General features: G+C 38.2%; 1 protein-coding gene across 45 annotated transcripts in view; it reads right to left on the bottom strand.

Moving 5' to 3' along the window:
• The window catches only part of ZMYND11 (zinc finger MYND-type containing 11), a 135,138-nt gene extending 127,359 nt beyond the window's left edge, over positions 1 to 7,779 (bottom strand). For 5 of the 45 annotated variants that reach the window (XM_071215413.1, XM_004454039.5, XM_004454040.5 and 2 more), the window contains exon 1: positions 7,179 to 7,576. The gene's annotated coding sequence lies outside the window, so the exon portion shown is untranslated. Of the gene's footprint in view, positions 1 to 5,955; positions 6,116 to 6,244; positions 6,365 to 6,558; positions 6,725 to 7,178 lie in introns of those variants that run through there. The other 40 variants (XM_071215397.1, XM_071215400.1, XM_071215391.1 and 37 more) reach the window with 24 other exon arrangements.
• Between the last annotated feature and the right edge of the window lie 6,564 nt (positions 7,780 to 14,343).

The raw sequence follows: 14,343 nt of genomic DNA, 5'->3' as shown, positions 1-14,343 counted from the left end.
AGAGAGCAGACAATGGAGGGAGGGGATAAATAAAAAAATAAATCTTAAAAAAAAAAAGAATTGTCTAAAAAAAATCCCAATTGTATGATAATCCCAATTATATGGCAAGTTCTCAAGAGAAATCTAGTTAAAACTATTTGTATTTATCCTTGTATCCAAATGTTAAATGCTTAAACTAAGAAGATCCTTCTTTCTTTACATAACGTTTTAAATTTTAGCATGCAAGCAGACCAAATTAGGAAGGAAAAAAAAACACTCAAAAGCTTAAATTGGTATACTTTTCACTTAAATGCTCACATTTTGGAAATCATAATATGTGTTTTATAGTTAATACAGCTCTATTTTTTAACAGAGCATTATGGAAAGATACTAATCATAATCACAGCAAAGTTGTTTTTAAAAAACCCAGATGGTTAACATAGGAAAATTTCAAAGTTACAAATAAGAATGTATTTGAAATCATCAGCACTTAGACTTCAAAAATAATAGTAACTCTAATACAGTGTACCTTAACGCAAATACACTGTTCTGTGGTGCCCTCTATTTCTCTATTATACTTTAATGTGCTAACTTGGGTAATTTTGTCACCCTAAACTATAAACTATATTGCTTACCTCAGCACCTAGCAAGTTCCTGGCACACAGGGGAGTCCCAATAAGTAACAATGTACTAATGAATAAAATCTAAACATGCAAATTGGACATATTCTGCCTTTTTAAAGAAAACATAATATAGCATTTTAGTATGATTTTATATAAAAGATTAATTATGGAGTAACTTCACTATGAATGTACTTCTTTAAAACAAAACTAGTTTACCTAGTATACTTAAATATTACTCAGTTTTGGAAAACAACACTGTAAAAGTTTTAGCAACACAAATTTTTTCAAATCGATATATTAGAGCACATAATGCGATGTGCTAAATATATTCCTCTTAATTGCTATAAAGAAAAAATAGACATAAGAATCCATGTGATCCCTTAAAAACTATGATATAACAGTACTCCATTATCTTTATTATTTTTTTGTCTTTAATTTCACTTAAAGTTAGGCAAATTTTTAGCCATTTATGTGGCACTCTGTGGACATTTGCTGATTTTACCAACTTCATGTAAAAACTTTTACATATATGATGCAACTATAACTTTACAACAACTTAATGGCATGAATAAATCATGTAATCATTTGCACGTATTTCCACTGCTTCTGATCAAACACATTTTAAAAGATCTTACCCTGCATTTTGTCAAATTACCATAACTTGTGAAAATGATACTAAATTTCCCTTTAAAGAAAACTGACATAAAATCAGAAACGTCCTCTTAAAATAGAAAGCATACAAAAAATATAGAAAAGATTAAATGCCTAAATATTTACTAGTTCTAAATAATTTTTTAAATGATTTAATTTAGTAAATTTCCCTACTAAAATAAAGGACTATACAAATACTAAAAAATCCAAATAAATGGTTATTTTACGGAAAAATTCTTTGAATTTGTACACAATCAGTATTAAATTTTATATAGCATTTTCACAATACAAACTAAATAACCTAAGAATTCTATATATGGAAAATCAGGAATAGTAGGCACACATACACACACACAAGATATCTTTAAGTAGTAATTCATTTCTGCACGTTTAAAAGTTTATTCTTTGAATAAAGATATTCTACAAATATTTAGATTTGGATTCTAATCTCTCTCCCATTATCTTCATTTCTACCATTTTATCTCCTATTCCAGGGATTCTCAAACTTTTATGGAATATGGATCACATTCTCTCACAAAACACCTTATTCATCCACTTTTGCTTAGTTCATGTGTGGTATGTGTGTACGTGCACACACTGGGATGGGATGGTGGGGTTCTACAAGGAAATGGGACCTTCCATAGCTAATAGGAAGATAGCTATGCTTTTCTGATAATAATGTGTAGGATATTTGTTCTTATTTTTTAAAGAGAGTGTATGTAAATAACTGGGCACAGTGGCTGAGACATTTTAAATACACAATACACGATAGACGTTATCATGGTACTCATTTGTTATAAAATCAATTATGTTATAAAATGTGGCTGGCATCACATTTCAAAAATTAAGACTAAAAGGAAGACAAACCTCCAGGTCACTAATGATTTTCACAGACTCACCATAAGAAAGCATATTTAAATTTGTTTTGAAATTTTGACAATACCACTGCAAGAAAGTAACTGAAAGCTACTGTGCAAGAGATAAGAGTAGAAAGTAAACTCAAATCAGTTATTTTTTTACTACTTGTTAAAACTGTTTGGGGAGGGGAAGTAGCTCAATGGTTGACTGCCTGCTTCCCAATTATGAAGTCCTGGGTTCAATCCCCGATACCTCCTTAAAAATAAATAAACAAACAAATAAGAAATAAAACCTGTTGAAGGATTAGTCCCAACAATGATCAGCTGAAAAGGTGACAATCAGTGTTTCATTATTCAGAAACTCTGTTTCAGGCAAATATAAAATATACAACCTGAAGCAATTACAAACAGGGTGACAGATGTGGGAAAAGAGAAAAATATTAATTTAAAACTAATGGTTAAAATAAAAGCTCTCACACTGTGTATTTCAGTTACTATTTTATTCGTCAAAGACTGTTAAAAAGTAATGATAAAAAGATAATTAAAATCGCTTCACATAAATGAGCCCTGAGGATTATAATAAATGCTTATTTTCCAACACTCTGAAATAACTAAAGTGGAAAAAGAGATTCAGGGATATGACAGTTAAATACAAATTAATAAAACAAGGCATATATGAGCATGCCATACTGCAATTTCAGATCTTCACCCTTTTCCACACTAGTTGGCTTAATTCTTATTATCTTGAATTGAATTTGACATATAAACCATTATTAGCATCTACTATGTATATTACAATCAATTTTCTCCTTCCTTCTATTCTTAATGTGGCTTTTTGGGTAAAATAAGGGGGGGAATGAGTAACACAAAGCAGAAACAAAACAAAACTGTAACTTTTTCTACAATGGCAAACAAATGTTAAAACCATTGATGAATGAGGTATTAGATTTTCTGTGAATTCATTTAAATGCTAAGGCATATCAGGTCTCAAAAGCTAAGATATACATACAGTACTTGCTATCAGCATGCCAGACTGCCATTTCCAGGAAGTAACTTTTATACTGTGGTTCTTAAAAAATATTAATGGGTATATAATATACACATTTCTTGTACTAGAATAAAGAAATAAACAAAAACTCTCAATATAAAAGGAAAGAAAACACCATCCTTCTTACAACTTAGATCATTTAAAGTTAGAATTTTACTGGGAACCCAAAACAGCCTCGATCAGAACATAGTATGAAAATACCTTTAAGGAGAATATAAATCGAGAAATTGTATTTAACCCAACTAGAAAATAATGCATTATGATAAGGGGCTCAACTTGTGTAAAACTATCCTCCACAAGGGATAAAAGGCAAGAAAGCAAGCATTTAATATTCATGTAATGCTATGTGCCAGGCACTGTTTTAAGTGCTTTAAAAATGTTAACTAAGTCCTACAACAACCCCGTGAGGTAGGCACTATTATCATCACCCTCATTTTTCAGATGAGGAAACTGAGACAAGGCATGATAAGGTAAAGTAACATGCCCAAGGTCACTTTGCTATAAATGACAGAGCTGAGATTCAAACCCAAGCTATTTAGCTTCGAAGTGTGCTCATAATCATTTTGCTATGCTCTCTCTCTAATCTAAAGATAAAAAAATAAAATTGTTGGTCTTTAAAATTTTCTATTTTAATTCCAAGTTATGGTTTTCAAACAGTAGAAAGTTTTTAACCACTTTAAGATCGAGTTTGACTGTACATTTTCTCCTTTCTTTTTCCCAGATACAACCTTTGGTCAAATGTAATGTTCTTGATGTAGAATTTAATGGAAGGATGAGGAAGGTAAAAATAAACAAACAACACCCACACACACACACACACAAACAAACCCTGTCCCAGGGGGTTACAACTTTAAGTAAGCAATGTATTTGATACTTATAATACAAATATTAAAATGCTTTGTTAGATCCAATTAGTGGGTATTCTAAACATGGTCAATTAGGGTAAGCTAAAGGTTATGAATGCCTCTATTATTATGCACTATCTCAATAACCCTAAAAGGACATAAGGGAGAGGATTACAAAGGGGTGACAGTTCAAATAAACATGCCAATTCACTGAAACATGAAGATGACATCCACTCCAAGTGCCAACATAATGAATGATACCCTAGGAATATTTAAGAGCTAAATTTTAACTTTTTAATTGATTTTTCTCTGCCAAGCTGGAAGCACTTGCATTATGTTTATTTCAACACCTTGCAACAGGTAACTGCAAAAACAAATTGCCCAATTTACAGAATGCAAGAGATTATAAAATGCATGTCACAGGCACTGATCCTTCAATTTTCATAAACACAATATCTATGAAAAAAGTACCATCTAAAATACAGAAATCCTCTGTTCATCACAGGTAGAGTTAAGCAAGAAAAATATTTTATAGGTTCTGTCATAATTACATCGTAACACTCATCCCTGTCGTCAGATCTTTGATTCTTTAACCTGGCCATTATATAAAGCAGAGTAGACCAAAATAATAACTGTAAGATAACCAACACCAGTTAGTCAACCACAAGGATAATAATATGACTGTACAGAAATATGTTATCTCCTACTTGTACAAATTAGATATTAGAAAAAATTACAAAGATGACCAGAAAGTATTTAACTTTTCCAGGAAGTATTTTTAAACTTTAGAGTACTACCAGGACTAGGTCCTTGATAACTTCCAACCATTAATTATAATCAACCATCCAAAAGCCTGAAAAAAAGTTGTGCATCCCGTAATTACTAAGCTAAAACTAGTACATTTTTTTCAGTTTAAAAGAATACGAGTAAAATTTTATTTTCTGCCTTTCAACATATAGTTAAATTATTTTTAATAATGTTCTTGCCTTCCATACAAAACCAGAGTTATTCCCTCAAGGCTTATTGTGAGATGCGGCAAGACAAGAGTGAGGTAGGGCCAACTCCCTCATGTTAAGTACCCCGGAGACTTAAAACTCAAAAGAGACTGCGTTTTCCACTCCACCAGCCACTTGCTTCAGCAGCTTCCCTCATGGAATGCAGTGGTTTCCTAAAATCACCATCAGATATTTACAAAGTGGGCTTTCCTTGTGAGAATGTTTCGCACTTTGTACTATCTCCCTCATCTACTCAGCGCTTGCTTATTTAATAACAGCACAAAAGGCTGCTTCGTACTTTATACACATAAATAACATCGTGTATTATATACAATAAGCATGCCTCTATAGCCTAGAGGATAAAAACTTAAGGAGAAACAACGTAAATAAAAGTTAAGTCCCAGGCGACTCACGGGCTGCCCATTTACTACCTACAGTCCACGGTCCTCCACGCCCCGTCCCTTCCCCGCTGGGGAAGCGGGACGACACCTTCCTGAAGGAGTTCCCACTTCATCCCAAACAAACTTAGACAACCATTCGGCATGCCTGTTAGGGCTTCTCCATAACCAGCAGCTTTTCTCCACATGTTCTCATCGGGAAGAAAAGTGGTAGATTGCACAGGAAAATCCTAGAGGCTAGACTGAGACGCACAGAAACACAATTCGCCGGGGTAGGAGAGAAGTTAGGGAGATGGTGGTGCAATCAAGGAATTCCTTTTCAAAGAAAGGGGAGAGGAACCTGTTGAGGAGGCAAAAGACCTCGCTTTTACTTGCGGCTGGTCTTTCCAGGGTCTCTCGTCCCCAGCTACCGGGAGAACTAGACAGAATCCCTGCCTCAGCCCGTGGGGGATAAACCCTGCCCGGCGCTGCCATTACTCCTCAAACAACAAACCGCGACGGCGAAGGCTTACACCACCCCCTCATTTCCCTCCCCTTTTCCCCACCTCCCGGCCCTCACCGCACACACAAAACCTCGTCCGCTCCGGACCCCGACCGGCCGGCGTGTGCCCGGGAGGCCTGGGCCGCGGGCGGAGGGAGCCGCGGGCGGCGCGAAGCGAGGGGCCGCTCGGCCGCCTCACGCGACTCCCCGGCTTCCCCGACACAGACAAGGCCCCTGCGCAGTTTTCCCGAGGAGCCTCTTCCCAGGCTCCTTTGAAGGCAAGAGGGGTCGAGGGCAGCGACACACCACCGCCCACAACAACCCCCCCAAACCCGCCAGGCCACGGCCGCCTCGAGCGTTCCCGTACCGGGTGACCCCAGCTCCCGGGAGGGTCCCCCAGCCCACAGCACACAAAGCTCCTCGGGCAACTTTGATACGTTCGACGAGAGGGCGAGTGGCGGGTCCAGCAGCACCCCACCGCCACCCCGAAAAGACTGCAACCCGAGGGTGGGGGGTGGGGGTCAGAGACACAACAATACGGGGTCATCGTAATCGCCATTAATACTCATTAGCAGCCCCCCGCCCGCACCCACCTTGCCCCCCGAGCCGCGGCCCCGCCACCCTCGCGGCCGGCCGCCCCGGGGCCTCCCCTCCCTCGGAAACTGATTTCTTTTCCCCCACCATTATGCTCTGGCTCCTCGCCGCCGCCGCCGCCGCCGCCGCCGCCGCCGCCGCCGCCTCGCCCGCGCCCTCCCCCACCCCTCCTTCCCCGTCCCCCTCGGCACCGACTCTCCGCGCCCGCCCTCCTTCCCCAACCACCAACCACCTCTCCCCGGGGCCTGGAGCCAGCCGGGCAGCGCCGGGGGAGGCCGCGCGGGGAGCCCGGGGGCGGCACGGTGCGCAAGGCGCGGGCGCGGGTGGGCGCCGGCGCGGCCCGGGGCGCAGGTCCCGCCGCCCTCCGCCACCCTGCCTCCCCGCGCGCCCGGGCTTCGCGGGCCACGGGACTGCTGGCAAAGGATTTGGTAGTTTGCGAGGCGCCATGTTTATAATCCTCCATCATATAAAACACACACGAGAGACACCAGGCGAGGAAAGAGAGAGATGATCGAGGGCGGCCAGGGGCGGGTGTGCGTGTTTGTGTTTGTGTTTGTGTGTGTGTGTGCGCGCGTGTGTGGGAGGGGGTGCGCTGCCGGCGGCCTCAGGGGAGAAAGATGCCGGCGCGGGTGGCAAACGGGGAGGGCTCGCCGCACCGGCCGTGCCTCGCCGGGCCCGGCCCGCCCGCCCGCCGCTTCCCCACTTACTGTGTCTCCTCGCCGGTGCTGCGGCGGCGGCGCGGGCCTGTCTGGAGCCGCGAGCAGGCGGCGCGGCGCGGGAGCGAAGGATTTGGGCCGCGCGCGGTTAGTGGAAGAAGTTGGAGGGCGCCGCAGCCTGCCTGGGGAAAGTTTTCAGTCCCTTCCCGAGGCCGCTGCCTCCCGCTTCACATGTTGGTGGTTGAGAGTGTGGGCTTTTTTTTTTTTTTAATCCCCTCCTCTTTCCCCCCTTCTCTTTCTCTTTTCACCCCCCCCCCCAACACACACACGCTCGCTCACTCCCTCTGCCTCTCTTTTTCTCTCCCCCTCAGAGTTTTATTGTGTCTGATTTTTTTTTTTTTTCTTCCCTTCCTCTGTCTATCCACACAGTTCAGGTTTCTGGGGTAAACAGGGCTTCAGATGGAGCGAGGAGGAGTAGGCAGCGCGGGCAGAAGGAGAACTCTAGCGGCGGTGGCCGGACTTGCTTCTTTCTGCCAAAGGGGTTTTTTGTTTGTTTGTTTGTTTTAATGTACATTCATATTGTACAAATAATATAAATACATTTCTACATATTCACACTTGCCCTTCCTCCTTTCCTTTCTTTAGCGCCTCTGTCCAAAATTTGTTCTAGCAGGTTCTTATATACGCACGATTGCATTTTGTAACAATACATACGTCAAAGAACGCATACACACTGGCACTGTGAGTGAAAAGCAGTACACACAAAGATTTAAGCACTCATATCATTGCTAGACTTTGACACTAAGGTGTATGCAGTTCTCAGCCAATATTTATTATTTGGTATGTACCTATTATAGAGTTTACATTATGTGGAATTATAGATTATGGGAGTAAATGGTTTTTAAAATAACAAAATTGGTAAATAGTTTTACTATTTTTTAATCCTATCATCGAAAAGAATTGCAGGAATATGCTGAATTTCTCATTTCATGGACACACGAATATGACTTCAAAAAAAGTCCAATTTTTAGTGGCAAGCACACTACAAATTGCTATGAGAAATGGGTTATTTTTATAGTTTGTCATTCTAGGTCTAACCAGAGAAGGTCCCAGTATGTGTTTTTTAAAAGTCTAGGAGATACCTGTTCTTTAATAGATTTCACATACTTTCCCCAGTGACCTTTCTCCGCTAAGGAGTTTGGAAGGAAAACCTATGGGTCCAAATTTCTTACTCATTTAATTATTACTGGATACATGTACCTGAAAATCATTGGGAAAGGACTAGCCAAGAAACTTGGGGATTCTAATCCAATTGATCAATTTGCTTTCATAAATGGTCTCTAAGACTGTTAGAAAATACAGATAGATAGTAAATAGGTGGTCTATGATTTACATCAGTCTTTGATGTCTTTATCTTCCCAATGCTGAAGAAACAGCCTTTCAATTGTTCACAGCACTGGTTATGATACATCCCAGAGACTTTTGGTTTTGTTAAGGTACGACACAAAACAATTTAAATTAATTTTCATTTTAAGGATAAATATATCCTTACATATGTATCCTTATATATAAATGGATAAATATATGCCATTAGAATGGCATAGAAGGGTTAAAGAGTGTCAGAAAAAAATCAAACTATACCTGGTTTGTCTGCTTTACCAGGAATTAGAACAATGAATACCTTTAAGTAAATCACACATCCACTGTGAAATAGAGGGACTGTGTATGGTTGTTTATATTTCACAGATACTACTGAAAATAATGTTATATATGTATAAAAGAAAACTTGCCTTTTAGGAAAAAACTTGCTGCATAGCTCCACATCTCTATCCAATTTTATTTTGTAGACATCATTACAATTTTCATAATCAGATACCATCTCTCATCTATCTTAATGTAAGTTAGATAACTTAGCCCTGAATTTCCTATTGTTCTTCCCTAGAATTTAACTTTTGATTCTATTTTCTCTTCAAAATAAATGTATTTACCTCACTTGTTCCTCAGCTCAGTGAATGTGTGTGTGTTGTGGGGTCCGGGTGGGGGACAGTAGTTCAGAGTTGGGGATGCAGGAGGAGATCCAGAAGATCAAAATAGTTCTTTCTATACAACCTAAGTTATACCATCAATTTATCTACTAGATCGTGAAGAGAGGAAGAGGGACTAAGGTGGAAAGGGAAAAAAGAAAAAAGAAGTGTAGGAACAAGAAATAGTTTACAACTCACACATGTTTTAGAGACTTAGCACCACCTAAAGTAAGAAACCCACACGTGGGAAGCGGACTTGGCCCAGTGGTTAGGGCTTCCGTCTATCACATGGGAGGTCCGCAGTTGAAGCCCCCTGCCTCCTTGACCCGTGTGGACCTGGCCCATGCACAGTGCTGATGTGTGCAAGGAGAGCCCTGCCACACAGGGATGTCCCCCACGTAGGGGAGACCCATGCACAAGGGGTGCACCCTGTAAGGAGAGCTGCCCAGCGCCAAAGAAAGTGCAGCCTGCCCAAGAATGGCGCTGCCCACACGGAGAGCTGACGCAACAAGATGACGCAACAAAAAGAAACCCAGATTCCCGTGCTGCTGACAACAACAGAAGCGGACAAAGAAGAACATGCAGCAAATAGACAGAACAGACAACTGGGGTTGGGGGGGGCGGGGAGAGAAATAAATAAATAAATAAATCTTTAAAAAAAAGAAAAAGAAACCCACACGTGGCCTTCTTAATATTTCTCAGCTACCAACAGTCTCTATGATTAGCTAATACCTGGTTTGATTATATATATCACTTTTTTACAGATTCCATTTTGAGATATATAATGCAAATGAAGAAAGCATGAATTATTAGACATGGGTAGAAATTTTGTCTTTGAAAAATAAGGGAGCAGTTTTGACTCAATCAGTTGAGCATCTGCCTCCCACATGAAAGGTCCTGGGTTCAGTTCCTAGTGCCTCCTAAAGAAAACAAGCAAACAATGAGCAAAAACAAAATAAACAGACAATGAACAATCAATGAGCAAAAAAACCCAAAATGAACAGACAATGAGAAAACAGACAAGGGAACCAACAACAAAAAGTAAATAAGTAAATCAAATTATATCCTTTACTTCACATTATGCACTAAAAAAGAATTCCTAGTAACTTAAAGAATATAATTGTAAACCTAAAAACCAGTTTTCAAAAACTAGAAGAAAATATAGGTGAATATTTTTAAGATTGAGGATAGGGAAGGATAGCCTAACCCCTAAAGCAGTGAGAAAAAATTATCAGAAATGAAAAGATTAAGAATTTGTCTATATAAAAATGAATAAATTCTATATATCAAAAACAGAATCCTTTTCTAAGATATTCTCTTTAGGGTTACAACTTTTATACTTTATAAGGTGTTTCATCTGATACCCTTCCTCCCACTTTCTTCGCATTAATGAACACCAATTCGGATTTCTTAGGTCAGGCAAGCACTGGAAGAGGAGTTTCCATAGGGCCATTTACACAGCTGTAAATACCTGGGGTCTCATGTTAAATTTTCACTTGAATATTCCTGGTATGCTAGTATATAGCAATGATAAACTCATGCATCATGCCTTCTAAAATGCTTTGCTTTATTTATTTTGTCTTTACTGTTTTATTTGGGATTTTTTGTGTTTAGTTTTGCTTTAGAGTCTGAATTAGATAAACACTGAGTAGTATATGCATGTTCTGTTTGAGAACATAGTGTTAAGTGTATGGTATAAAATAACTAAGAAAAAACTTCAGGAATTATTGGACAGCAAGTATTATGTTGTATTATGATAACTAATGTAAACTAATGACCTGTGCAGATTCAGTTCACTGAGATTTGGCTTTTTATATTAATGGGGACCCAGAAATGCTTGGCGTTTTTTCTAATTTGAAGTAATAGTTAAACTTTCAAATATAAGAATATTTTTCAGTAAGAGATTACCCTTATAAGATTGAGAAAAACTGTGCAAGTGAAATTAAAAAGCAAACTGGGAGAAGATAACTGCAAGAAATAAGACCAAGGGTAATATGACAATATTCTTTAAACCTGTAAAACTAGTTTATATAAATAAAATGAGCTCCAACATCCAAAAACAAAAACCCAAAACAAAAAACAGACAAAGGCTATGAAAAATTTACAAAAGAAAAAATTAAAATATTAATAAACCTGCAAAATATTTAAATTCACTAGTTATGAAATGATAAATTAAAAACACAACCCTACTTTTTTTCAAACTGCAGAATTTTTTTCAGTGATAATGCTATTGAGAGTTAGTGAAATGGGCGCTCTCTCATATACTCACACTATTGGTAGGAAAATGAATGGGTGTGAACTTGAAATACCAAGAGCCTTAAAAATACTCATATCTTTGACTCAAGACGTCCACATTTAAAAATCTTTCCCAACAACATAATCTGAAACAGGCCAAAATGTATGGACAGGAATGTTCATGTTACTTTCCTACTTAAAACCCTTCAATGATTTTCCTACTGCCTTTAGGGCAGAATTCAAATGCCATTCCTTCACTCACAAGGCCCAGCATCACTGGCCCCTGCCCACCTCTTAACTTCATCACTCGTTTCACTCCAGCCTCACTGACCTATTTTACCTATCTTAGGACATCAAATAGGTCATCCCTTCCTCCTAGAACATCCTTCTCCCATCTTCCCAGGACTAATCTTACTCATCCTTCAGTTCTTTTCAAACGTCACTTTTTTCAGAAGAACATTCCTAAGTCCTCAATTTAAAAAGGTGTGCCCTGTATTTTTCTCCCTAACACAAGATAATTTTATAATGATATATTTACCTTGATGTTTATAAATTGATGATAGGATTTGTTCTCCATGGCATACTCTGGTACCAATAAATATTGTTAAATGAAAAAGTGCCACAGATAAAATTTGAAAGCAAAGCAAGATCATGATTTTAGTGTTGTGTGTTTAAAATATATATATATATTTGTGTGTATATGTATATATATGTATATGTGTGTAACTTAATACCAACACCAGAGTTCTGTCATTCACTCAAGTATTGTAGTCCTTAACATATATTAATTAAAACATGTTAATTGGATCACATTATGTTTAGGATAAGCTCAGGACTAAGGAGTAAAGAATCTTATAAATACAGGTCTCCCAAGTGCTGAAAGGAAACATACAATTTTCTAATGGTGGGAGGAAAAACTATAAGCTATTCTCTATTTTATATATGTTTTGCATATATTTTTTGCATATATTTTATATATGCATATATAAATTGTGCATGTTAATATTTGTTAACAGAAAAGGTATACCTAGGGTAATATTTTTGAAACATATGAGTGGACTTTTCTTCTTTGCTCTTCCATGTACTTAATCTTCTTTCTGTTAGTCCAAGGCATCCAGGTACCTTGGATTGTTACAGAAAGAATGCATATAGAAGAAAAGTTAAGATTCTGCTCCTGTTACACCAAATAGGAAGTTTAATCTGCAGTAAGACAATAGGATTGCAAGCATAGCTTTGATGAGAGAGAATATAATTTGCTAAATTATTTTTCTCTGTTTTGAACATATTCAGAAACAGGTCTAGCACAGTAGATCACTGTACTTTACTATATATATCCAGGGGGGTGGGGAGCTGGGAACTAAGTTAAGGGAGAGAGGAAAACAGGAAGCTGGTAATGAGGTATCTCACTACCCAGGGTAGGCAGTCAAATATTTGTTGAATTAATGAGTGTGATTCATGACACTTTTTGTAATAGCAGTAAAATCGAATGGAAATAAGCAGAAATCCACCAGCAAAAATTGTTTATTTAAAGAGAATGTAAAACTACATATGCATATTATTTCGGCTCTGTTAAAATATTAGAGGGAAATACTGTGGAAAAAATGTTAACAATGCATACCTCTTTTCCTTTTGGTGGGGGGCATATTTTTTTTCATTATCAGGAAAATTATTAAACATACTGGCCTAAGAGCCTGGTTTTACTCCATTTATGGAACTATGCCGTGTCATAGATCACTTACCCAAAACTAGCTACAAAATGAAGTTCTTTCAAATCTTAAGTTCCCACTAATTTCTATAGTTAATGCGTAGAGAGAGGAAGGATTTGTAGCTACTATCTATATACAGTGCACACATCCCACAATTTATGTAAAAGCCAAAAAATATATTGATTGGGCAGTGGAAACTAACGAAAATGTAAAATACATGCAGGTAGTCTTCTAAGAAGATCACCATATGAAAAGAATGTTTCACTCTGCTGCTTATCAATGAAACTCTAATTCATATAAAGTGATTTAAGTCATTGCTACCTTACACTCTTTATATTGTCACAATAGCCAGGTAATGAACTCTTATATGAATATTCATTATAATAAAACATAAAAAGCAGATCTACTCTGATTGAAGAGAGGAGGAGTGGTCTTCCAAACCAGTTCCTTCAGTGGTAGCTCCAGTTATATCACTGAGAAACCCCAGGGCTAGGTTAAATACCCACTTTGAAATTCACTAATCCCAAAAAAGAGAGAGGGGGTAAAGATTCCTCTGTTTCACACTATAAAAAGCATGGTATTGTAATGTAAGATACTATCACAAGCAATTTGTCACTAGCAATAAAGTATGGACCGTTGCAATGATTATACGAGTGAGTATAAATTGCAATGTGTGGAAATTTAAGATTATTCTTGTATTTCTGTAATAACATACTTTTTTTAACAACTCATTTACCTTCAGAGATGCTTCCTGATATGGGAGAGAAAGGGATGGCATTAAAACATCCGTAAGTTAAGTATTGCCTTTTATTGAAACTGTGTGGCCCAGATGGAGGTCATCTTTTCTGTTACAGCCAAAAAGGCAGGGGCGGGGTAGCAATTAAGACCATTGTTTAATGAAGAGATGCTGCCGAAGTGTCCAGATATACCTAGCCACTAGAGAGGGGGTTAGTTTGTAGTGATAATAAAGATCATTCCTTAAGGTTCAAGAAGATGTTTTCTAAGGGAATACAACTTTCTGTGATTTTATTCTATACCTTTCGGACTTCTAATTAGGTTTTTCCAGAGACCCTGGTATTAGATATTGGTATTTTGGATATGAATACAGTTGTACCCTACATCTTCCAATAGTAAATTATAACATCCTGGTAAATAAAGTATATATAATGAGTTTGGTTGTGTTGCTTAGTTTCCAAGTGCCTAATCCACCTGTGGGTGATTTAAAAATCCTGTTTTTGAAAGTATAAAGTT

The sequence above is a fragment of the Dasypus novemcinctus genome, chromosome 5 (genome assembly GCF_030445035.2).
Source record: "Dasypus novemcinctus isolate mDasNov1 chromosome 5, mDasNov1.1.hap2, whole genome shotgun sequence".
Lineage (NCBI taxonomy): Eukaryota > Metazoa > Chordata > Mammalia > Cingulata > Dasypodidae > Dasypus > Dasypus novemcinctus.
This window is presented reverse-complemented; position numbering and strand designations above follow the sequence as displayed.